At 34.2% G+C, this 20,067-nt stretch overlaps 1 protein-coding gene across 3 annotated transcripts in view; it reads left to right on the top strand.

Moving 5' to 3' along the window:
• Nucleotides 1–3,348: 3,348 nt before the first annotated feature.
• Nucleotides 3,349–20,067, top strand: part of Kul (Kuzbanian-like) — a 793,173-nt gene continuing 776,454 nt past the window's right edge. For 2 of the 3 annotated variants that reach the window (XM_075293584.1, XM_075293599.1), the window contains exon 1: nt 3,349–4,165. The gene's annotated coding sequence lies outside the window, so the exon portion shown is untranslated. The remainder of the gene's footprint in view (nt 4,166–20,067) is intronic. The other variant, XM_075293591.1, reaches the window with a different exon arrangement.

The following is a 20,067-nucleotide window of genomic DNA, read 5'->3' as shown; positions in this document are numbered from 1 at the left end:
CTTTTATCCTTTCTTTTTCTAGGGAAACCAGAAGGTTGTTTATAGCAACATTCCAAAGAAGAGGTGATAGAACTCCTCCTTGAGGAATGCCTCTGTTCACATACCTTTGTATGTTTGCTTGTCCTAGTGTGGCTGAAATGCGTCTCTTCCTTAGAAGTTCGTCTAACAGCCTAAGTATACCTGGATCAACATTCAGAGTTGTCAGTCCATTTAATATCGAGCCCGGATGGACATTATTGAACGCCCCTTCGATGCCTAGAAACGCCACGATTGTGTATTCTTTGACAGATAGTGAGCTTTCAATAAAGCTGACTAGTTCATGCAATGCGGTCTCAGTCGACCTGCCCTTCGAGTATGCATGCTGTCGTTTCGAGAGCAAACTTGAATCCACGCTAGTTCTAAGATACATGTCTATCATCCTCTCCAGGGTCTTAAATAGAAATGAGGATAAGCTGATTGGTCGGAAATCCTTCGCACTCGAGTGAGAGGCTTTTCCTGCTTTAGGTGTGAAGACGACTTTTGTTTCCCTCCACTTTTCTGGATATGCTAAGTTTACACATCGTTTATATATCACCGTCAACCAGGGGATAATTCTTTCAGCCACTGCCTGTAACTCCGCCGGAGTAATTCCATCAGGTCCGGGGGATTTCAATGGTCCAAAGCTATTTAAAGCCCATTTTATTCCGACACAATTTCCTCGATAGGAAATGATCGCTGAGCCTCTGTTACACCGCCGGAACATGGTTCAACCGTCTAATTTCCAGGGAAGTGTGTATCCAAAAGTACCTCCAACGTCTCCTCACTGGACGTTGTCCAATTTCCCTTCGATGTTTTAATGAAACCTGGAGCGGTGTTAGTGGATTTCCTCATATTACTTAACTCCGTAGTCCGCCATGGCGGCCGATTTTTTCCCCTTGGCTTTTCTCTATACCTATTCCAATCAGCTTTCCTAACATTTGGCGGAAATATGGTCTTTGAAATACGAACATCCAATCTGAAACTGATGTAGCGATGATCTGAGAAGCTATGTTCCCTCAAAACTTGCCACTCAGATATCTTATCATTCAGTTCCGGAGAGGTCAACGTGGCGTCCAAAACCTCTTGTCTGTTCCTGGTTGGTGCATCTCCCTTATTGCAAACTACCAGGTTAGTACGCAAAATAAACTCTATTAGCGACTCTCCCCTTGCATTAGTATCACTACTTCCCCAAATACTATGATGTGCATTTGCATCGCATCCCATAATGAGTTTTGTCTTTGTTTTTTAGTGACTCCTCAACTAAGGTCTTAACGGCACAGGGTGGCATCTCCCTATCATGTCCCATGTAGACCGAAGATACCCAATATAATTTCCTAAATAGTTTGTGGTTTATTCAAAATCAAAATCGGCCCTTGAAATTTTAACCACCCTTTAATACACCTCAACTCGGTGTGAACGGTGAAATGTTTTGGTAGAACGAATGAGGAAAACGAGTCAGTGGGGACATAGCATAAGGGCTAGTTTTGTCAATGAGTTAGGTTGTCATTCGGGATCGATTTTTATAAATCCCGGATTCGGGATTTCAAAATATAGAATCCCGGGATTTTCCGAGATTTTTTTCGGGATCCAGAAATTTTCTTTAAATGCATTGCCAAAAAATTGTACATACATTAAATTTAAATTTAATTTAGTAAGTAAATAAATTAATTTAATTCAATTTTTTAACAAAAAAAAAAAAAAGAACATAGGAGTAAATTAAAAAGCAATTTCAAATTGGTATCATATTTAACAAAACAAGTCGAACTAAACAAAATGAAAAAAGCAAAACAAAATGTATGAAAAAATAAATAAAAAAGCAATTTCATATCGCTATCTTACACAACAAAACATTTTAAGAATTTTGATTATTAGGTATATTTTCGTACACTTGTGTTAATCGTTTTGTAGTTCCGGCATCCAAATTTTAACACATAAACGCGGTCTTGGCATATCGTCGTTTTATCATTACTTTTTATTTTATGTTGCACAAATTCTATTTCACATGAACTCATTGTTCTATGAAATCTAAGGGCCATTTGCACTGAATGAAGACTCCAATTTATTAATAAATAATGCTAAAAAGCCACAACAAATTGGAATTATTTTTTCGGTATCCCGAAAAATCCCGGGATTCAAAATAAAAAATTCCGGGATTTGGGATTAATCCCGTCTCGAAAATCCCGGAATTTCGGGATGGGATTTATCCCGGGTGACAGCCCTAGTTGGCATACAAAATTTTACTAACCGGTGACCATTTCAGGTTGGGCAAATTTCTTTAAAAAAAGAAGTTTTAATTAATAGAAAGTTTATAATTTTTTTTTAAATTCCCTTCTTTAAATTTAGGACATGAATCTTTGAAATTTGAGTCTATTTTTGGCTCGTAATCAATACCAAAATCCTTAAGGGAAGGTCAAAATCGTCGGATCCAAATAAACTGTGTTTTTTTAATGTACGTTTAATGTTAGGTTAATGTGGCAGCCCGATTAAGATTCAGGAAGAGACTATAAAAATACAAGAGGACGAAAATTTCTCTTCTACAAAAACAACAAATGTCAACCGTATAGATGTCGCACAATGCCTGCAGCTTTGGTATTACCGACGTTGCGGTCGAAGCGCTCTTTTGATAAATTGTTTATATAGGCATCGGCAGTTATAATTTTAAATTGTCTGCCAAAAAATTTAATAGAATGAAAGTATTTATATAAATGAACATTTGTTATTACAAAGTAGGTTCTAAAGTAGGCAGAGAACTGAACTGGGTGACGCCGACGCAAACTGTATGATATTTGAGAGCAGCGTCGACAAAAACTGCATGATATTAGAGAAATTTTCCTCATGACTGCCACCTACCGACGCAGTTTCGTTATCTTGTCTTTTTATACTCTCTGATTCAGGCTCACTTAGACTATTCAGTCCATTGTGATACGTTTAATGTTTACTTTATGTTTTTTGCTTATAATGGTTTATGCCTATTCGAATATAGATAACTAAATGCTTGCAATGTAATTTCATAAGGTTTCACTACTCTGTGTATGACATTATCAACCCTGCTTTTAAATCAGCTGGTAACTGAATGAAGAAAACATAACCGGATACCATTTTGCAGTATTCTTCTTCGTTTCGTTATTTCCCTTCCTTTTGCCAATACTCATTCACAACAGTTAAGAGTTAAAATTCTCTTATTCGAAGAGAGTGTAAAAGTCAAGTCATGTTAAATCAACGAAAACAAGTTAACACGCACGCAAACACACACACACAATCAACTGCTACGCTTCAACAAAACCAGTTTCAATGATGAAAAGTAAAAAAACAGTTGATGTTTGTATTTGTAACGGTGCGGTCGGTTGTCGGTAGTTCGTGCGAAATACTAACGAGACATAAAACGGCGTTAACGTGAAAATAGGAAAAAACGCAAAATGCGGCGGAAGTCGTGATAAGCTAAAGAAAAATATCATTACATATTTAGAAATTAGAATAATAATCAAAATTCTTCTTAAATCCACGTAATAAAGTAAAGTATAAGAATAGAATTTAAGTTGTAAAAGCAAAAAAAGAGAAGAATCTTTAAATAAGAAATAGAAGTAAATTCTTTTATATTATTATATAGTGTTGCAAAGTGGCCAAGTAGTGTTGTGTGCTGTATATATGTGTGTGCAAGTGTAGTTGTGTATCAAATCTAAAAAAAAAATAATATGGGCAAAGGTAATGAAGAAGAAGCAGCAACAGCAGCATTGCTGTTTATAGTGTTTGTGTAACAAACGGCTCACAGTAAATTTTATAAAGCGTATTTTGGCCGCCCTTTCCCCCCAATTTGTATGAGCCAGGCTGGGGTTGTGAGTCTTTTTTTTCTCTCGTCCATGAATGGATGTTGTGTGTGCATGTGTGCGTATGTGTGATTCTGTGTATGATTTGATCTGTTGGTTAAAACAGGTTTACAACCGCAGCAAAATACCAAGAAGAAGCACAGCAACAGAGAATGAATAGAAGTTATTGCTAGTAATAACAAAAACAACGTATAACGCTAGCTCCAGCAATAGCAATAGCAACAACAATAACAAACAAAACAAAAAACCAAAGTTAGCCGTCTTCGTCGTTTATGGCAATCAACCAAGACGAGAATCAAGCAAGCAAAAGAATGGGGAAAAAGGTGAGTTCATAAGCCAAACAATCATACCACCTCTCTCTCTCCTTTTACTCCATCTCAATCATATTTGAGGAAGGAATCTATGCTAGGCAGAACAAAAATCATCAAAGTAGAAGAAAAAACAAAACGACAACACGAGAACATCATTCTGCAACATAATATATAGTATGTGTTTTGTGTATATTTTATGTGATTATTTCAATTCCTAACGTATGAGTGAGTATGAGGTAAGTTAGATATCTTCCCATAATTAAGTATGGGAGACCAAATACGTTGTGTAATTCTGACTTCTGAGAGAAATCACCTACTAATGTTGGTGATTGACCAGCGCAATTTCAGAAGTTTTTTTTAAAACATCTGTTAATGATTTAGTTGTTGTTATTAAATTTACTTTGCCATTGTGATCTTTATTATACACTCGAAAAATATTGAATCCACCAAGAAGGAAAATTTCGGTTAATTTTAGAAAATTTTGGTAAATTTTAGAAAATTTTAACTAAATTGTATTACAAACACTGATGTCACGCCGTTTTGGCAAAAATAAGTACATATATATTTTTCGACAAATTCAAGAAAAATTATTACAAATAGTTATTTTTTTAATTGTTAAAGAAAATTTTGTAGTATGAAGGAAAAAAATTGGAGTTAAAAATTACAAAAATTTTGTTGCAAGTTGACCTTAGCCCAAATATCTTTTCTTTCATGTTATGATACCCATTTGTAAGTGAAATCAATTAATTATAAGGACAATACGACTTCATTGAAAAGTTTATCGACTTTTGGACAAGGAAAAAAACTTTATATTAGAGAAATGCGTCTTCTATGCTAAGCAAAATTTGCATTCGTATTTTAAAGACATGAAATGTTTGACCTCACGACAATATTTTTTCAGTGCAATTATGAACCGATATGGACCAATTTTTGTGTGATTGGTGATCGATTTATCTAAGGGCTATATATAACTATAGAACGATATGGATCTAGTTAGGTATGGTTGTTAGCGGCCATATACTAGCACAATGTACCAACTCTCAACTAAATCGGATGAAATTTGCTCCTCCAAGAAGTTCGAATACCATCGGTTTATATGGGGACTATAAATGATTATGGACCGATTAATTTGGATTAATTTTGGCATGGTTGTTAAATACCATATACTTGCTACTCCAAGAGACTCAGGAGGTCAAATCTGGGAATCGGTTTATATGGGGGTTATATATAATTATGGACCGATATGGACCAATTTTTGCCTGGTTGTTAGAGAGCATATAGTAACTCCACATACCAAATTTCAACCGGATCGTATGAATTTTGCTCTTCCAAGAGGCTCCGGAGGTCAAGTCTGGGGATCGGTTTATATGGGGGCTATATATAATTATGGACAAATATGGACCAATTTTTGCATGGTTGTTAGAGCCCATATACTAACACCACGTACCAAATTTTAACCGCGTGGTAGTTAAAGACTATATACGTACACCACGTATCAAATTTCAACCGGATTGGATGAATTTTGCTCCTTCAAGAGGCTCCGGAGGTGAAATCTGGGGATCGGTTTAAATGGGGACTATATATAATTATGGACCGATATGGACCAATTTTCGCATGGTTGTTAGAGACCATATGTTAACACCACGTACCAAATTTCAACCGGATCGGATGAAATTTGCTTCTCTAACAGACTCTGCAAGCCAAATCTGGGGGTCGGTTTATATGGGGGTCATATGTAAAAGTGGTCCAATACCGTCCGACCTACATCAATAACAACTACTGATGCCAAGATTCAAGTCGATAGCTTGTTTCGTTCGGAAGTTAGCGTGATTTCAACAGATGGATGGACGGACGGACGGGCATGCTTAGATCGACTCAGAATTTCACCACAACCCAGTTTTCCAATATTTCGATGTGTTATGGTGGAGAGTATAAAAAGAAAAAAAAAAATGTGATATAAACCCACACATAGTAAACCTGATTTATTGCATAGATATGATTTCGAAAAATCCCCAAAGTTATTGAACATCCTACCACATTCCCCAGTCCCGAATTTGTAAGGAGCCAAAAATTTCTGCAATTTTTAACTCCAATTTTTTCCCACAAAGATTTTGTGGGACCGAGATAAAGATGCGGCTTCTTTGAAATAAAGATATTTTTTTAGAAAATGTAATCAATTAAAAATTAACTGATACAATTAACTTTTAAAGTCAATTGAACGGCTTTTTTATATTTTTAGTTAAAATATTAATTAACCCAATTAACATTTTAAATAAATAAAATAATATTTTGCAAATAAAACAATTATTGAAAATTTTATTCAGAAGCAAGTCCAAATATAACCGGATTCCAAATTCATAAGAAGGTATAAACTCTTGTAAAATTACAGGAAAATTATATTATCGAAATTAAAAAAATTATAAATAAAAGTGCCGGAAGAAATAAATACGATTTTTAATCATAATTAATTGAATTCTGTGACCAAAATCAATTAAATGTTTAATTAAAAATTATTAAAAAAAATTAATTGAAAGTGAAGGAAGAAATCAATTAATTTTTTATCAAGTACATTTGTTATTTCTAAGTACATTTTTTATTTCTGTGATTGATACTATACTTTTCGTGATATTTCAATTAAAAAATTAACTTAATCAATTAATTTAGTGATTGAATCTTAATAAGCATTTTTTCTGTGTGACAGTCCGTTAGTTTTGGCTTACTTATGCTATGGTCACACTGGGCAAATATTTTACAGAAATCAAAAAAGAATCCGTCGCCACAGTCAAACCAACGGACATTTTTTGCTCATATTGAATATATTATTGAATATATAGAACTTTTTTATAGTGGAATCCGAACAGTTCTTCACTTTTTCTATTCTTCTAAATTAAAAAAAAAATCGATTTTATAAAAAAGTAAAAGCCTACGTTAGGGGCCTCTTTTTTATAGCCGAATCCGAACGTATTTTTTCACTTTTTCAATTTTTTCTAAATTTAGAAAAATCGATCGATTTGAACTGTGAACATTTTCCAAGTTTGGATTTTTTTTTTTTTTTTAATTTTGAAAAAGTCTACTTTTGACTTTTGTGATTATTGAAAAGTCGATTTTTGACGAAGAGTCTCTTTTGATAAGTCGTCATCATGAAAAATCACTTTCCCTTTTCAATTCAAATTTAACTTTTTGATTTTTTCGTAAAAAGTGAATTGTGGCCAACATCAAAGTTTTATTAATGAATTTGACTTAATTTTGAAAAAAAAAACACAAATGCGGATTAGAATTCTAATTTCAAAACAAAAGTGGAGTTTTATATCCCTAGTTGCCAAGTAAAATCGGATAAATTATGGCTACCTTAAAGCACCTTTCCCAGCAATTTGATACTATCAAAACCCATTTTTGAGAAACTATGATGTTACAGAACATTAAAATTTAATAATTTTTCAATACTCAACATAAAGTTCCATAGGGTTCTTCCGTTCGGGACTTCGTTGCTGATGTTTTCCCTGCACCAGTTATCCACCGCTATGAACATTCCAAATGATAACATGCGTTTTCCGCTTGCTCCTTGAGTTCTGTGGGATGACAATGCTACAACCTAACCATAGAGTTTCTATTTCTTTAACAAATTGTTGTTGTTGTTGTTGTTGCTGTTGTGTGGTTCAAAATTGTTGGTCTAAGTAAGGGTATGGGTGTACGACGGGTTTGTTTGTATGGGAGGAAGGTAGATAGGTACATAAGTACGTCTCGATGTTAGTGCCTTTGGAATCCAATTAGGAACGTAAATTGAATTTCACGCAAATTTCCAATTGGAAAAAAATTGTGTTTTGTGTTGGTCTCCGATGTTGTTGCTGCTATTGCTTCGCCTAGTCCTATTACAGCTGTTGTGGTTGCTAGTCGAGATGATGTTCTTCTTTGAATGCTCTTTCCTCATTCCCATTCCCAACGTCATCGTCATAGTCGTATTTTATTATTTTAACACTAATCGAGTTTCGCGCAATTTACCCACAACTACATATACCCAATACCAACAACAATAACCACATGAATAGAACCCAACAGCAGGAACAGTCCAGGCATCATCATGTGCATCATCAACGTCCTGGTTGTTCAAAACCATATCATCAATAAAACAGCTCCCAACTACAGAAGTATCGACAAATACACATGTAATGGATACTTGGTCTGGTCTTTGGTTATTGAAACTTGTGTATGTGTGTGTGTGTGCGTGGGTGGTTTGGTTGAGAGCTGGTGTTGTTGTTGTGGTTATTGTTTACCCATATAGAGTTTGGAGCTTTAAGTGGGTAGGTTTTGGGGTGGTGACTAGTAGGCCCACATAAGAAGGAGTCCATTCAAGCATACGATTTGGACAACACATCTGACATCTGTGTAGCCTAGGGATGATGAGGAAAAAATGGGAATACCAAGAGGGGAATGGGCTTGTGTGCGGTAAGGACTTTTTTTAAAGAGGATATGTTCCTGGTTGAAATGAAATGAAAGGGTAATAATCTGCCACTTCTCAAAGGAATAAGTCTTATGGAAAATCGTGTACAATAAAATTCTTGGAAAAAATTGGAAAAAGGATATTTTCGCTCTCAACAACCTATCATCACTACAAACAGTTTGGTAATCACACACACACACAAAAGCGTAGCTATGGTAAGGGAGAGTTTATTAGGGCACTTCCCTACGGAATTGTGGTATTTTAAACTAACATATTTTTGAGTAAGAAAACAAATAGCTAGTTAATGCCTGACAGGATCAAGGATAATGATTTCAAGTCCAAAGACACAATTTTTTTCATTATGCCCGTAATTTTAAATTCCCAAACTTGGGTGCCGCTTATGGGTTTGGTTGATTCTTGGGAATAAGCAAGAGTCGAGAAATCGACTCATCGCTTATTTGCCGACTTTTTGTAATCTTCTTCAAAATCGAATTTTTATAGTAATGAAACTTTACCAAAAAGTCTAAAGTCGCAACATTAAAAGTTGACCTTTCACTAATTCCAAAACTCGAAAGACAATTTTTTTTATAATGTAAAAACTCCAAAATTTGACTATTACAAATCAGGAATAACTTCAAATGTGTCCTTTTACAAAAGCGGAAGTCAAGTTTTTAAAATTTGAAATAATCGAGCAAACAAACTTCTTCGGCATTCCTCCACCTCCTTCTTTAGGGATTATCTCCTTTAGTTGGCCAAAGAGATTTCACCATCCTTCGAGCCACCTATAGGTGGACTAACTCTTAGTGATACACGATATACCTACACTGAAAAAAATATTTAAATCCGCAATTATGAGCATATTTCAATGATTTTTTCTTTGCTTGAAAGAACTTGTGAAACCCTTCAAAAAAAAAGGTCACAAGGCGCCACAATTTATTTTTTTGCAAAATTTTAACAAAATGGGGTCAGTATGCTGAACCTACAGGGTCCGTTTTTTGGGCCGATCCTTGTTTTCTTTTATTAACTGCAATCCCTACAAAATTCTTCGAATTTGGGAAGAAAAAATGTAGCTGTGTGCTTTAGATTAAAAGTTGTAAACTCCACAATTTAGAATTTCAAAAAATATAGAATTTTGACCAATTTTTTCGAAAAAAGTCACCTAATGTCGTAAAATTTTTTTGTTATATACAACAAACAATCTTTTTTATACGGGGTATAATAAGTTTGTCATTCCGTTTGTAACACATCGAAATATCGATTTGCGACTATGTAAAGTATATATATTCTTGATCAGGGAGAAATTCTAAGACGATATAACCATGTCCGTCTGTCTGGCTGTCTGTCTGTCTGTTGTAATCACGCTACAGTCTTCAATAATGGAGCAATCGTGTTGAAATTTTGCACAAACTCGTTTTTTGTCTGCAGGCTTGTCAAGTTCGAACATGGACTATATCGGTCCAGGTTTTGCTATAGTGCCCATATAAACTGACCTCCCGTTTTGGGGAGTTGGGCCTATAGAAATCGTAGTTTTTATCCAATTTGCCTGAAATTTTAAATCTACAGGTATTGTATGACCATAAAGAGGTGTGCCAAAAACGGTGAGTATCGGTCAATGTTTTGGTACATCCCCCATATAGACCGATCTCCCGATTTTATTTCTTGGGCTTGTAAAATCCGCAGTTTTTATTCAATTGTCCTGAAATTGGAAATCTAGAGGTATTTTCGGACCATAAAGAGGTGTGCCGAAAATTGTGAGTAACGGCCCATGTTTTGGTATATCCCCCATATAGACCGATCTCCCGATTTTATTTCTTGGGCTTCTAAACTCCGCAGTTTTTATTCAATTGTCCTGAAATTGGAAATCGAGAGGTACTTTAGAAACATATAAATGTGTGCCTAAAATGGTCAGTATCGGCCCATGTTTTGGTATGGTCCCCATATAAACCGACCTCCCGATTTGGGGTCTTGGATTTATAGAATCCGTAGTTTATATACAATTTGCCTGAAATTAGAAATTTATTGGTATTGTAGGACCATAAAGAGGAGTGCCACAAATGGTGAGTATCGGTCCATATTTTGGTATAGCCGATTTCCGATTTTACTTCTTGGGCTTCTAGAATCCGAAGTTTTTATCCTATTTGCCTGAAATTGTAAATCTAGAGGTATTTTCGGGCCATAAAGAGGTGTGCCGAAAACGGTGAGTATCGGTATAGCCCCCATAAGAACGATCTCCCGATTTAATTCTGTGGGTTTCTAGAAACCGTAGTTTTTATCCGATTTGCCAGAAATTGTAAATATTCTGGTATTTTGGGCTCACAAACGTATATCGGATTAAGTTTTTATCGGTCCATTTGGTAATGCCTCCATATAGACCGATTTCACTTCTTGTAAAATTTCCAGATTTTATTTCTCGGGTAAAAATCTACAGATTTAAGATTTCAAATCAAGATTCCTCTAAAACTCAAACAAAAATGGTTCTTATAAATCCAGAATCTGATATAGTCTTCATAGGTAAAATCTTTAAATTTATCTTGGGGAAGTGTACTAGTTAATCTGCTCTGCTTGGGAGAATATCTGTCATCAAACCCCCCCTGAAATTTCAAAGGAAACCCTAATATTTGATTCATGGTGGTAGGTATTTATGATTCGGCCCGGCCGAACTTACTGCTGTATATACTTGTTTGTTTGTTTCTTAGAGAACACCAATTCTTTTATCGGCTATTTTGGTCAAGTAGTGTATGAGTTCTTCTCATCCCAAAAGCGGCAATTTAAAAATTGACAAAATTTTGATTTGAAAAATTCGCAAAACTCCGATTGTTAAGTCGATCCATTTTCCAAAAAAAAAAAACCCATGTGTCCATTAACTAAATGTAAAAGGTTTCAACATCCTGCCGGTAAACAACTGAGAAATATACAATTTACCAAAAAATAACTTCTTTTTAATATACTATGTATCCACTTTAAGGATTTTAGGGATTTTTGATACGAATTTTGGGAATAGTACATTCAGAAATATGTCTTAAAACAATTTCCCCTGCAAAACTCAGTAACAATCATAATGATATTTTGATTTATTTTGTTTCTTATTCGATCTTTTTCTGTTTTAATAAAAATGCTTTATTTTGTAGATCTCAAGCTTGACAAAATAAAGCATTTTTTTTAAATCATAATGATATCATAAATATTTCAAAGCTATATACCTTTGAAATATTTATGATATCATTATGATTTCAATTCATATTTTTAATTCCCAAAAAAAATGATTTTTTTAAAAAAATGATTTAAATGATTTCGTACTTGAGTGTACTACTTATAAGACCCCTCGTGCAATATTTCAAGCAAATCTAAGTAAAACTCTGGCTTCTGGGGCCATATAAAATACTGACAAAATCTCGTTTTTGAAGGACTTTGATAGCATATGAAGAAAACAAGCTGAAAAAGCGAACAATTAAAATTTGCTTCCTAGAAGCAAGTACACAAACCCCAAATTTAAAAGAGAGTTGTGTCTTAAAAGTATTCTTTCTTGTGTTCTCCGCTTCTTTGGCTCGGAATCAATACCAAAAATTTTTAAGTAATGACAAAATCTTTGGAACCGGACATGCTTTTTTTTCCGTGTAGATTTGCTTGAAATGTTGCAAGTGTGCAAAGTTTGGTGGAAATTGGTTTAAAATGGATGCTTGTTTATAATATCAATTGTGCTTAAAAAATATATCGACTAGTCTTCGAATATAATGTAAGGATTAAGACCAACATTTTTCTTAGGCATATTTTCACATAGATCCCGACCAGGTTATTACTTCGGGGGGAAAATACATACATCAATCCACCCTAATATATTTCTTAGATCAAATGTATGGAAAACAATTCATACAAATCATCCTTATATAAAACTAAAAATTTATTTGTGCCAAAAATGGTTTTAAAAAAGTGAAAAAAAAGAATCTGACCCAACGAACGAAAAAAAATAAGAACCAACAAACTGAATAACACCAAAAATATTCAAACTTTTCCTACATGAAAAATGATAATCATTGATAGGAAAACGTATTTCGAATATAATATTTCCAACCAGCACATTACGTTTATAGTTGTGTGAGCACTCGTGCTTGTCATTTCAAACCGGAAACTGAAAGACCTTAGCATTTTAAAGGGTTTGGATTCCATGGAAAATGTTCATAATCAAATTTTTTCATAATTTACTATTGAATCCACTAGACTACAATAGTGCAGAAGAAACATGATGGGAATGAATGGGCAAAAATAGATACTAACATACAAATTGAAAATGTATGTATGTAAATATGTTTGGGGGTATATGTCTGTCTTTTATTTCCTTTTAAATTTGTTTTCCCAAAGACCCCGACTCGTTCTCATAGCATGTTGTCAAAGGGGTAGGTGGTAGTGGTATTTTGTTCTTATAGTCCTTAGAAGGCTTCCTCCTTTTATCAACCCCCTTGGATGGTCATACATATTCCCAACATGCCTAGTCATATTGCAAAATTATTGGGCCATTATTAAACCTGACCTTGCATCTGGAAAACCACAATTGTTATTTGACTAGAATGAATGAATTCTTGCAAATAGTTGCTCAACAGTTTTATGGGTCGGTCGGCTTTTTCGTCACACTCAATTTGTTCCTTTTAATCACGAAATTCAATTTGTGCCAACAATACCGAAACCGTTCGAAATGAAGTAAGAATATGAAAGTATCCTTTTCGGTTATGACTTGGGTGGGTGTCTGTGTCTCTGTGCAGGCTGGGATACGCATAACCCCAATATAAAGAAAATTAACGTGGTTAGTAAACTATTCACATATATATATTTTATGTGCTATAATTTGGTTGGTTCATTTACGGGTGATATGATATGTTCTTGGAAATTCATTACTTGTGGTGGTTTTCCTAAGTTCAATGGCTGACATTTTGGACATGTTTTATAGGTCATTAAATTATTTTTGTAGAATATTTTAAATTAAATGTTAGATCAGTTACAGGCCTCAGAAAAGTCCTTTTTGTGCTTTAAATTGCGATTCATGTAGAAAAATAAGGATGTCGAAGAATGTGTCCATAAATTTTGAACTTTGGCCATTATATTGAGTTTTTTTTTACACTGGAACAATATTGATCTAGATATGTTAGGTTAAAGTGGCAGCCCGTTTTAATTTCAGGCTCACCTAGACTATTCAGTCCATTGTGATCTAGATAGTGGAAAACGTCTATTCGTATTTTGACAATGATGCCGCTGGAGTCGTCTATCTATCTAATGCTACCAATCATATTGTGTCATAGCATATGGTATTGGAAAAATGATCATTTAACCCAGCAAAAAAAGCGTTGCCAAAAAAATAGTGAAAGTTTCCTTTTTGGATCCGGAAGTGGTGCCAAATTGGTGCTGAAGCGATGAATTTAACATGGACTTGTCATAGGATTGATGTCCACCATTTCAACAGCCGTTGCACTAAATTTGCGTTACTTCTTAAGGCGCGATTCGTATTCATACTGGATGTGAATTAACGCATTCTAACACTTGTCTGGAACGTTTGATCACAAACATTTTCAAAAATTCGCAAATTTTTTTTCGACAAAATTTTTATAATTCGTATCATTCTATTAGTTCTTACTCTGTTTTTAACCCACACGCAGAGAAGAAACATGATTGTCACAATCATATTCAAAATAATATGATAGGAGCTATTTTTGCGGCGACCATATAACATTTTAACCTGCAACCATGTTGGTTCAGTGAACATGGTTCTAAGAAAAATAAAATTGTCCTCATCTAAAATGTTATGATTTTGATAAAAAGAATTTTGTTTCCATTAAAAGACAATGGTCACGATCTAAAATGTTATGATATTTGCCAAAAATGTTTTTCTTCCAGTTAAAATATCATGGTCACAATCTAAAATGTTTTGATCTTTATGAAAAAACTTTTTTCATCGTCGAAAAAAGGACGCCACTTGAGAAAAGAAAACACAAAATTAACTTTACTTATTTGTTTTTATTTATTTATAAACTAATTCATTGTTTATTTGTATTTATAATGCCGTTCAAGCAAACATCATATATTTTTACTCACTCTGTTTTATTTCAATGTCAACAATGAGTAATTATTCCATATTTACATCGTGCTTATCAAATGTACAAACGCGGACATCATGTAACTGCAAATAAAAATAAATCATGCATATAGCAAAATGCAGAACAAACCCCAGGTACATATTTTCAATTACACTTTGCTTTTTTGTGTTCACATAAACCCACGTGTCACTTCTGAATAAATAAATTAACACAAAACACAGTACATCCGTTTTCTCCGTCCATTCCAAGAAACAATCAACACACGACTGATGCGCAAAATGAAAATCGTGTGTACCTGCTCAATGTTTTTATAAAATTCTTTTCACTGCAAAAAAATTAAAAAAGTAAATGGTCACGAAAACAATGTACATGGTCTTTATGGCCATGTAATGGTTCTAGACTTGTCTATACGTAACCTATACAAATACTTTTTTCCCTGCAAAAAAGTAAAAAAATTGAATGGTCAGGTACATGATTTCCCTGACCATGTAATGGTCTCAGATTCTATCATTTAAATGATAGAACATGTTTGCGCTATTTGAGAACCTGTAATGGACTTTACCGTAAATACAAAATTAAAATTATGTTCTTTCAATAACCGGATAATTTTTATCCGGTACAATACCCGGTTATGTTAATCATATCATGCTGTGAGTAGACTCGTATAATTTTGGCCAAACTCTAGTTACGTCAAGCATACTTGTCATATTCACTTGCTTTCCTACATCGATTAGAGAGATTTTTACTTCCTTCTTTATTCAGATCGTGCGTAGTAAAAATCTCAAAAGTTTTACTTTTAATCCAGTTAAAATATTATAATCCACACCATTTTTAATTAATTACATTTTAAGAAAACAAGTTTTTCCTAAATATTTTCGGTGGTAATTATATTTTCAATTGGAGACAGATATAATATTTCTAAATTTTGATTTATCTGTCCAAAAAGGAATTTGAGGATCTATATCCAGGAATATCTCCACATTTTTGTAATTCTGCGGATCGTGTCCAGAAATATACCGCAATATTTCCGCGTTGAGAATTTAATGCATATTTCTTGATATTGGCGGAAAATCAAACAAGAAAAAACACCCTTTGATTTCAGCTAAGCCGCCCATGTGGTGTAATCACGTGGGGCTTACTTGGTTTTAGGGCCAAAATTGTATATGCGAAATCAACCCCAGCATATTGGAAATATTAAGTGGACCAGATCACCAGCCACACATTTTCAATACTTTTCTTTGAAGGTATGCTAATTAAAGAAATTTCATAAATACGTTTTTCTAGTAAAAGTAAATCTGAAAACATGTCTTCCTTCAGGATTTATATTTCGGATCCACCTAACTTGTTCGATTTAACTTGGGTAGCTTCAGGCAGCAAAAAGGATAGGAGAAAGAAAATTCCATCCATATTCATTTTATGGGTCAAATCACCAATGAAAGGTTTGCTGGGTCTCCAAAAACATCCAAAAGAGAGTAGAAATCATTACAATAGCACAAAAGCAATAAGTGAAACACATCAGCCTATTAGAAACGCCAAAAAACAGCAAAGGAGAAGCAGAAATATTTTTTGGTGGTCATAGCAAAGAAGACAAAATCAAAACCAGTCTCTAAGTAAATCAACGAAAGGAACTGCTAAACAAAAATTGCATCATCTCAAAGTTCTATGATCAACAAAAAATAGAGTTAATTTTTTTCAAAAATTCGAAGTGAATATGTAAAACAATGTAGATCAAAATTTATCAGAGAGTTGTCCGAAGTGTAAACTAAATATTACCCAGGGTAAAGTAAAACAAAGTGAAAAAAGAAGAAATTCTAAATGTTTTCTTCAATATGTAATTGTATTTGGTCATGGTTTAAAAAAATTGCGTGTTAGCATTCTTCGGATTTCAAATTGATAAATGTTGATCTATATTCAATAAGCTATTAAGTGAACATTTTGTTGTGAGTGTATAATCAGAACATTCGATTGTGGTATCTCAGATTTACCAAGATAAGACGCAGATTTCAAAGTATTTTGCGTTTTGTTGTTGTTCCTGTAACATTTTTTTTACAACTTGCAACCTCGACCCAACATCTACGAAAATTGATCAATCTTCGGCAAAAGTTGGTAAGTCCTACTATTTAATGTTAAATTTTCATAAAACGCAAAATAATTTTTTAACAGAGGTATGTTAAAGAACCACAAGAAAAAAATCATTCATTTGTCTTTATTGAATTGGATAGTCAGTCAATGTAAAATTCACAGTTTGAGTGTGACTGAGTAGTGTTATTGCAACTTAATGTAAAGCACAGGTGTCGATTTTCTCTTGTGTCTTTAACATACACACATTTATGTATACCTGCGAGTAAAGCAAAATGGTATAATCTGTTTTGTTTTGATAATGAATTTATGGAGACTACTACACTTTAATTGGTCATGTTCTGTTCATCATAATCTTAGTGAGAATGAAATTTAAATAATTAGATAGTAAATCGTTTTAAAATTCATAAAAAACCCGCAAATATTAATAGGAGTTTTTGAAACTAAAATTTTAAAAATATAAGAAAAGAATAATAAGTCAATGTACCAAATTGATCATATACACCTATTAAAAGAATTGAAGTGTTGATGTATTAACTGAAATTATAAAAAAAATTTCTGACGGTTTATGTTAGTTTTCTATGTGAATTATAGTATCAAACAAGTTCTGATGAATTTCCAATCTCGTTTGTATAAATAAAGTTTTTTTTTCATGAATAAACAATAGTTGACGAATATGAATTGTTAAATTTGAACAAGAGTTCTTCTCTATGGCGGTACAGATGAATATCTAGGGGAATAATATAGTGTCTTATTATGGGGTTCTACCGAATTTAGAAAACGAAATCGCCAGTAGGACAAAGAGTTGGGCGGGTTATGAGGCGCGGCTTTCCAAATATCACCATGGAGCAGCCTAAGTTAGGACTTTGTATCAACCAATATGTTTTTCGATTACATGACAGTCGTTATAATCTGGGGCTTTGTAATCTTCTTTTCTTTTTGGTATTTTTTTGTTTTGTTTTATGTAACGACTTAATTTCACATTTTCAATTTTAGAGAAATGTAAAAAAATTATAAAGATTTAAAGGGAGTTAATAAATATTGTTGTGATGTTAGACAGAATATAGTGGAATAGGGATTTGAACTCACCCCAGCCGACTGCTCTGCTAGCTAATTCAAAACTCCCGATTTCCTTTACTATTTCGCTATTGACCCAATCAGTAGTTTGGTTTATCCAAATTATTAAAAATTGAATAATTTGCCCAAATTATTTTCACATACCTGAAAGGTTCACTACAATAATTGGCGCCCAACGTGGGGCTGAAAAGGACGTAAATCCTTTTTCTGCTCCAAAATTTTATTTTTTTTTATAATTAAAGTTCAAATACTAAGGCTTGTGGTAAAAATTTTGTGTTTTTAGATTCTAGTTCTTTCGAATAAAGTTCGTGATTTGATAGGAATTTAGCTATTTGAGGTCATTTAATTCGAATAGGCTAACCACAAATTTATATGAATTTTCTTTCGTAGTACTAGAGCAAATGCACATAATTTATACTTCGAGTTAGTCCTTGTTAGGTCATAGTTTAAGCTGCTTTTGCACTGAGTTATCAGCGCCAACAGATTTATGGATTACAGTGAACTGGCTGGCGGCAAGTCGCTGTCCGATTTCTGTTAGGGATTCCAAATGTGTATTTCGTGGGATTATGCTGGTGTGTCCAGAAGTTGTGAAATTATGTTCTTGCGATGACTCCATAGAATAAATTGGTTGTTTAAAGTCTTTTCTTCCCCAGATTTTTTTCATTTTCGTACTGTCATAGAGAGAACTTGAACTATATAAAATCGTTTTTGAAACTCATATCAATAGTGTAGATACATATTTCCACTATTGTTTTTCATTCTTTTTTAATCGTGGAATTTCTTGAACTGTTTGAGATCAATATTTGATAGATTATGTCTGTCCCAAGGACACCACCACGACAGGAAAATCCTATGGCTCTCGCCACTGGAACTGAATCGGTCAATTTATGTTCTATTTGTTCCGAGGTAATGCTCGATGAACAGGATTGTGTTATCATCAAAGAATGTAGACACATTTTCCACAAGACATGCGTAGAGACAACTCTTGCTAATAGTTCCCAATGTCCGGTCTGCAAAAGATCATGCCAATTATCAGAACTGCAAAAATATTGTTCTAAACAGAATAATAGTCGCGCTTTTGAGTCTCCACACAATGCTTTCGAGACACAAGGTCCGCCAAACGCCCCCTTCTCGAAGACTCGTGGCAAAGGCAAAGCAAGAGGGGCAAAAGCTTATCAAACGCGTAGCAAAGGTTTATTTGCAGATACTTGCATTTTGGATAACACCACTCAAGACGAACAAAGTTTTGATAATAATATGCGTAGGATCACTGAATGCGAAAATTTGGGTGTTACGGATAATAACCAGGGTGTATCGGATAACCATCAGATTACCATTGATTACGGTAGAATTGACCGGTCAATTGAGGAAACTGTAACGAGGATATTGAGTTCGTTAAATATTTCTGCTTTGGCAAGAACGAACCAAAATAATGCGTCCAATAGTAATTATGGTCTGTCAGCTAGGTACGATGTCCGAAATGACAATAATACGGCTCACCGTCATAATTCAGAACAACGCGAGACATTTTCGCCATTGGTGTCTAATTCGAATAACGATGGCCAAAATCGTTCAAATTCTTCGTCGTCTTTTCGGTTGCCTTATACGGTAGACAAAATATCGTCCATCATCCAAGGATGGAATTTACGATTCGATGGATCACCTGATGGGTTGAGTGTAGACGAATTTTTATATCGACTAGAGGCCCTAACATCCGACACCTTTGAAAGTGATTTCACTATTATTTGTAAAAATTTACAAATTTTACTTTCTGGTAGAGCCAAAGAGTGGCTTTGGCGTTACCGAAAACAGGTGACTACTATTCAGTGGGAAGAATTTCGCCATGCAATTAAATCCCAATACGGTGACTATAAAACCTCTTCTGACCTACGTGAAGAAATACGGAACAGGAAACAGAAGGCGGGTGAAACATTTGATTTATTTTTCGATGCACTTTCGGCTATCATTGATCGACTTGATACCCCTATGCCAGAAACGGAAATGGTGGAAACCATAATGCGAAATTTACGACCGGAAATCCGCCAAGATTTACTGTACGTCCCTGTTCGCTCGGTTTCACATTTACGTCAATTGGTCCATAAGAGGGAAAACTTTCTTAACGACGAACATGTTCGTAGAAATATGACAGTTCGTGCAAATAACCCCCACGTGAATCGAAGACAAATATCTGAGCTTGACCACGAAGTGCTTGAGGAATTTAATCCCCCCGAATCTGAAAC

This window comes from Haematobia irritans, chromosome 1 (assembly GCF_050003625.1).
Source record: "Haematobia irritans isolate KBUSLIRL chromosome 1, ASM5000362v1, whole genome shotgun sequence".
NCBI lineage: Eukaryota > Metazoa > Arthropoda > Insecta > Diptera > Muscidae > Haematobia > Haematobia irritans.
This window is presented reverse-complemented; position numbering and strand designations above follow the sequence as displayed.